Raw genomic sequence first — 6,534 nt, forward strand, 5'->3', positions numbered from 1 at the left:
CCCGTGGAGGTGGCGGTGGTGTTTCTCCCTTTCTTTTCTTCAGCGCGGTCCCCCCACGTCTTTCCTCCTCAACAGGAATGCAGTCCGTACAGCTGGGGCCCGGTGATTGACAGATTCCTTCTTCGTTCTCTTTCTGCCATCGGGATTAGCATTTTTATCGAGTATTTTTAGACTCGGTTATGCCAGCTCCCGCCCCCCTCCGCACACGCTCACTTGGGGTGCAGTGCAGCGCTCCGACTTTCAAATGAGAGAAGTGGCCCAGAGTAGTGTTCCCCCATCGCCACCTCTCCCCTCCCCGCCCCCCATCGTTTCTTACTCGCCTTTCAGCCTGAGATTTCAGGCTGATGCAGAGCAGAGGGTGCTCAGGGCCAGCAGATAACAACACACACGCAGAGGGGGCCTCGCAGTGGCCCTTGCATTCCTGCAGAGCCCTCCTCCCTGAAGCGCTCTGCCATCTGTCCGGACGGCCTTTACAATGCACGTTGCGCTAGGCGGTCAGGGGGGAGCTCACAGATGGCTGGTAGAAGGGGTCAGTGACTTCTCTCCCATCGACAGGACTCGTCTTAGCTGGGCTGTGCCTCACTGGGAATTGGGGTGGAGGGGGGAGCACCTTGGCCTCCTGTCTCTCCCTCTCAGCCCCTCTAAAGTCTGACTGTGTACCAAGGGAGTGTGCGCGCGCAGGCGTTCTTGGGGTCCCAGGCTGCAGAGGAATAAGTAGAGGGTCCCCAGGGCTTGAGCCCCACAGAGATGGTCATCCTTGCTCTTGGGCTAGGAGTGGACTCCATCCTTGGCCACCTGCTTGGAGCAGCTGTAGGAGAGCTGCCAGCCATGTCAGGCAGGCACAAAGCAACATCTGTCCCGGCAGCCCAGGGCAGGCCTCCTCTGGAAATAAATGCCACATATGGTGGGAGCACTGACTTAAAAAATAATAATTTTTTTTTAACTGGGTGGATCCAGTCAATAAAGGGGGAGGGAAGGCGGTGTGCTGTCTGGGAAGGGCGCTCTGGGTGTGTGATCTGGAGCCAGAACTGACTTCAGAGGAGGTGGTGTGCTGTGATGGTCAGTGAGCCCTGGATTCTGGTCCCAACTCTGGTTCTTAATTCTTCGTTCTTCCTTTGGTGGGGGTGGGGCGGGTGGGAGGATGAATGCGAGTCCCACTGCTCCCGCCAGGGGAGGGGATTGTTGGAAACCGGCCTTCTTAGCTGCCCAGGTGCATTGAGGACAAGGGCTTTATGCCTTGAAACAGAAAACAAAAATGGTATCAGTTATAAAACGAGCAGCTGTGCAAAGTGTCTTACAGTTCACCGAGCACTTTCACATGGTTTTACGAAATTAAAAAGAGAAAGTAACTCGTGGAAACCAGATAAGGCAGTTGGGCTTAAGATTTATCTCAGAGTTAATGTTGAGAAAACGTCCGAGGGGAGAGGTGGAAAGGCAGGTTGGAGTAGCCGTGGGACTCTGACCCACTGTGCTCTTTTTTTCTGCCTCCTGCTGCTGTTTACTTTGAAGGTTCTGAATATATTTTTTTTGTTGAATGCTCAAATACTGCTAAGGAGGGGGGGCATGGAGGGCAGGGCAGTGTGGATCTTTGTTGGGAGGGTTGCCAATGTTCAGTCTTGGGCTGGTGACAGCTTGGAGAAGAGGCCTTGCGCTCCCCTGCCTCAGTAGAAGTTTGCCCTCTGGGGGAACACAGCCCTGGCCCCCTCTTTCCTCTTCCAGAGTTCTCTGCGGCCTGAGGTATATGAAGCTTTGGATGTTTCTGAGAGTTCAAGTTAAGTTGCTCCCTGGTCTGTCACCACTTTCTTAGGACTGGGACATCTACCTGCCTGGCAAGGACCTACTAATAAGGCAGAGTTTTTGTTGTTGTTTTGTTTTTTTTTCTCCATCTTTTCTCAGTTAGGGAAACCCAGTTGCTTGGGTGGATCCAGACAAGATGGATTTCCATCCCTGGATTCTGTGCCCACGCCTCTGGGTCACCTTGTCTCCCTTGGCAATAGCTGCTGCTGTTTTGGTCGTGGGCAGACAACTAAAGGCCACGTCTCGGGGAGGTGGTTAGCTGGCCTCACGCTAGTGATACCGATGTGTCTGCTAAGCCCCGTAGATTGTTGTGTTGCTTGTCAAATTGTCTGCTCTCTCCACACTGCCTTTTATAAGTTATCCTCCTTGTGTGAGAGGTGGGGCGCTGGGCACTTCCAAGTGCTCTGTGAGAGCTGGACCTTAGGGTTTAAGAAGCCCTCAGTCCCAGGAAGTTTTGACAAGCGTGTTTTGACTAATATGTAACTATGACCGGCAACAGTAACATTTGGCAATTATAGCTGTATGTTAGGGCCTTCCAGACCACATGCCTGCTTCTTGGTTACACCAGCTCTAACCTGCCTCCGTGATCAGAAGAGCTGGAGTGATGCAGGCTTATTGATATCAAGAATGTAAGGGAGCCCAGCGCCAAGGAAGTGGTGAGAGCTTGATTGAGGTACACCGACGTGGGCCATCAGGATACGCTGAGGTCTGGCAGGATGGGCAGAACGTAGACAAGTAGTATAACAGCATCTCACTCCTCACCTGCTTGAGTACCCGAGGAAAGCTTCAGGTACCTACCTGGCCAGTTTGTAAGAATGGAGCCATACCATTTGCCGCTGAGGGATAGAGGAGGGGTGTGCACGTTATGTCAGCAATCAGGAAGGAGAAGGCACACTTAGCACGCCTGTTCTGATGCATTCCAATAACTTGTGCCTCCCCCGATAGGATCCATGCCTTGGCACGGGTTTGGGGAGCTGGACCAAGCTTATTGGCTGGGTCTGTTTGGAAGGGAATTTGGGCTTTCTTGTATCAAAGCACCAAGTCCAGAGGAACATGGGGGAACTTTCTGATACACACCGACTCCTGCTTCTTTGTGCTTCTCTTTTAGCACAGCCTCCTCCTGTTACCTACCTGGACTTTCCCAGGCTACTGTCACCCTAGGGAAAGATCCTCGTTGTTAAAACTCCTCTCTCCGACTTCTGGGGACAGACCTATGGCCATGGCTGCTTGTTAACCTTGATTGGGAGAGTGACACACAAGGCTGGGAAGGGAAGGGGCCCACAGGACGACGAGTAGCTGACTGTGGGGCTGGCTCAGAGCCCTGGTTGAACCCAGGATCAACCTGATGCTCCCTTGACATTTGGAGCCCTGGGACTTCTGTTGCATTCAGGAGGTGAATGTTTGGGCCCATGCAGACAGCCCCTTGCTCACAGTTGCTAATTAAATGTTAGAGTTGGAGTTTGTTGATTCATGGTTATCTATTGGCCCTCTCATGTCTGAGTCAGTATTCCAGGCAATGGGGGAGGATGCAGAGATAAATTTGAGATGGCCCCTGCCTGCGAGGAGCTTACACTTCAGTAAGGGAAACACCAATAGGGCGTTATTGGAGTACCTAGCTGCTATTTCTTCCTTCGTCCCAGCCATAAGAAGAAATAGGTGTGGAGTGGATTTTTTTGGGGGGGAGAGGGGCAACCTATACTGACTCTTTTAAATACTGTAGAAGTCACTCTGTTAGAAATCAAAATAATGACAGCCATCTCTTTTCTCTGGAAAGAAAGCCCAGAACTCAGGCCCTGGATTTTGCCATTTTAATACCTGGTTGGGACTTAAGAGTCCACTGGATGTCTCAGAGCCTTCATGTCTGCACCTGTAAAGTCAGGATGAGATAAGGCTTGTGAAGTGTTTTGTAAACCAGAGAGTTTGACAGACGTAAGTGCTATCTATGCTTAGCCTCTTGTGTGTGTCATTCATTCATTACGAAATTATTTAATCATTTATTAAATATCTACCATGATGAGCAAGGTCGGGCACCTGTTCTCAAGAAGCTCCTTGTCTAGAGTGGGAAACAGACTTGCCCAAAGGTACAGGGCAAGAGCTGCACCCGAGGGGTGTACAAGGTGCAGAGACATGGGGGGCAGGCCATTCATTCTGTGAGGAGGTGGGAGAGGAGGCAGGGGTCAGTGTGCGGTGAACACCAAAAGGAGTACGGAAGTTATTCTCTGAAGGAAGTTTCTGGGCTGCGCTACGATCATGAGCACTTTACATGGTGATAGTTGCCTGCAAGAATGAGGCAGCGAATGACATCTTTACCTTCTGCTTTTGCTAAAGGGAGCTCTGCTATGAATGTGTTACCATGTGGCTTGCACCAAAGGGCTAGTGACCCCTGAACAGTCTTTTACTTCATCATTAAGTGTTCTCTCTTTGAAGTAAAAAGTAACTTAGTATTGCAAACCTGAAATTCAGGTTTCCGAGGTGGGAAAGGCGACTTTAGATATATTAGCTCAGAATATAACAGAGAGTGTCAATAAAAAGTGGACAACTTGGAGATGATTGTGGGTGCTTAGCATTTCAGAGTTTTGGTGAGACCTGGCCTTTCATTTCTCTGCTTAACACTTGCTAAAAACATTATTTAAGCCTGAGTTTCTGTATGGAGGTAAGAACTTTTACTAACATATTTTGAAAGGTCTTTGCGAGGATGTAAGGTTTTAAATGATGATTCTACTAATAAAAAAAGTCAATGAATACAGTAGTCACTTAGTTCTGATGAGGAAAGCAAAAAGTAGATGAAATTGAGAGAATTTGGCTCAAGCTTATCACCTTCAAAAATCCAATTAAAATGAGTTTTTTGAAAAATAAATATTGGTTTTAATAACATAAACTTGTAATTGCTATATTATTACAATGGAAGTAAAATTAACATGATTTAATGGACTGAGCGACCATCAATTTTCACTTGTTAATTTTTAGGAGATTTTAATGCCATTTGATACACAATACAGCCATTACTCTGCATGCGCTCCTTTAAGAAATAGATAGAACCAAGCAGTGCTTGCTTTGAAAATTGCAATCAGCCCAGCCATTGTGGCTCAGTGGTTGAGCGTTGAACTGTGAACCAGGAGGTCATGGTTCAGTTCCCTGTCAGGGCACATGCCTGGGTTTCAGGTTTGATCCCCAGTAGGGGGCCTGCAGGAGGCAGCCGACCAATGATTCTCTCTCATCATTGATGTTTCTATCCCTCTCTGCCTCTCCATTCCTTTCTAATATTAATTTAAACATTTTTAAAAATTTAAATCAGACATTATTCCCATTACCCACCTTATCCTCCCACCTTTTTTGTCCTCCTCCCCCCAGCTTCCTGTAGTTATGTTCCCTAAGGTGGAATGCTGCTTTCTCAATGAACCAGGCTCCTGAATAGTCCTGTTTAACATTTGTCCTTATCTCCTTTGAAATCAACCTGCCCCCTTCCCCAAATCCACACCTGGTCGTTTTGGTTGTCTGAGGAGAGAAGTGCTCATGAGGGCAGCCTGCTGGGCATGCAGGGGACTGGGAGGGGGACCCGCCTTCTGCAGACACCATGGTTGGTGCACCCTTGGATGGGACTAGCTCCTCCCCACCGAGGGCCGGGAATCATCTGTTGACCACAGACAGATTCCCGGCCAGAAGCCTTCCATCTCCAAGCACAATGGTTCCTGTAAACAGCTGGAAGCTGCCATTTTTAACCCCACCCTGCACAAGTTTGGTTTCTAATTTTACTCTAGTCCAAGTTTTAGAACAAAGATTCCAGGAGAGCCTGTCCACTTCATTTCCTCCAGGGCACCCAAACCCAGTGCTAGGCAGCAGAGACAAAACTGAGGACGGCAGCCACCTCCCTGCCCTCCTGTAGCTTCTAGTCCACTGGCAGCCAACGCCGGTTCTGTGTGGTGGAAATAACCGGGTGTGTGCTCACTGTAGTTAATGTGTAAGTACTGTTTTCTTGATGTCAGAGAGCCAAATCCCCCCAGCGCTGTCGTTTATTGACTCCCGATGAGGGTAAGAGACTGTGTGTGTGTGTGTGTGTGTGTGTGTGTGTAACATTACCCTTTGTTTGGACTTAATTAACAGTTTTAGAAATAACAAATCTATAGTACAAGTCACACTATCTGCTGTTGATTATCCGGGGCTTCTGAGTAAATAGCAGCCTGCCCAGTGCGCGCAGCGGCAGGACGTTTGGACAGAGAGACTCAGTTTAAAAGGAAAACACAGGAGCAGCCTGTTAATTAAGAGGGCTGGCTAATTCTGGACCAGGTTAAAGTTTGTTTAGCAGGCCTTTCCTCTCCATAGATGCTGTCAAAGAAATCCTAGTTATAAAGAAGGCTTAGGGGGTCATTTGGAAGGCAGGAGTCGGCAGACCTGGGTAGGTTCTAGACTTAGTTCTCTTTCTCATGAGCTGTGTGGCCTGGGCAAGGCACCTACTATCTCTGGGCCTCGGATGTGCTCAGCTGGGAAATAGGCTGGATCAGTTCCGTCGGAGCCTTTCTAACCCTAAAGCGGCTTCCAAGCAAGCCTTTGAGAAGCTTCCCCTGGCACAAATCCAGTTGATCAGAGAACCACAAATCTTTCTTACTGGTTTATGTCCTAAGACCCCAGCAGTCTGGTGCCAATCCATTTATATAAATACAAAGCAATAAAGCTATAACGCAGATGCCAATCCATTTGTATAAATGAAAGTCATAAAACTGTAATTCAATCTTTAATTTT

General features: G+C 48.5%; 1 protein-coding gene across 2 annotated transcripts in view; it reads left to right on the forward strand.

Moving 5' to 3' along the window:
- SMAD3 (SMAD family member 3) overlaps positions 1–6,534 on the forward strand; it is a 116,753-nt gene that overhangs the window by 538 nt on the left and 109,681 nt on the right. The gene's annotated exons all lie outside the window — the stretch shown is intronic.

The sequence above is a fragment of the Myotis brandtii genome, unplaced genomic scaffold (genome assembly GCF_000412655.1).
Source record: "Myotis brandtii unplaced genomic scaffold, ASM41265v1 scaffold160, whole genome shotgun sequence".
Classification (NCBI taxonomy): Eukaryota; Metazoa; Chordata; class Mammalia; order Chiroptera; family Vespertilionidae; genus Myotis; species Myotis brandtii.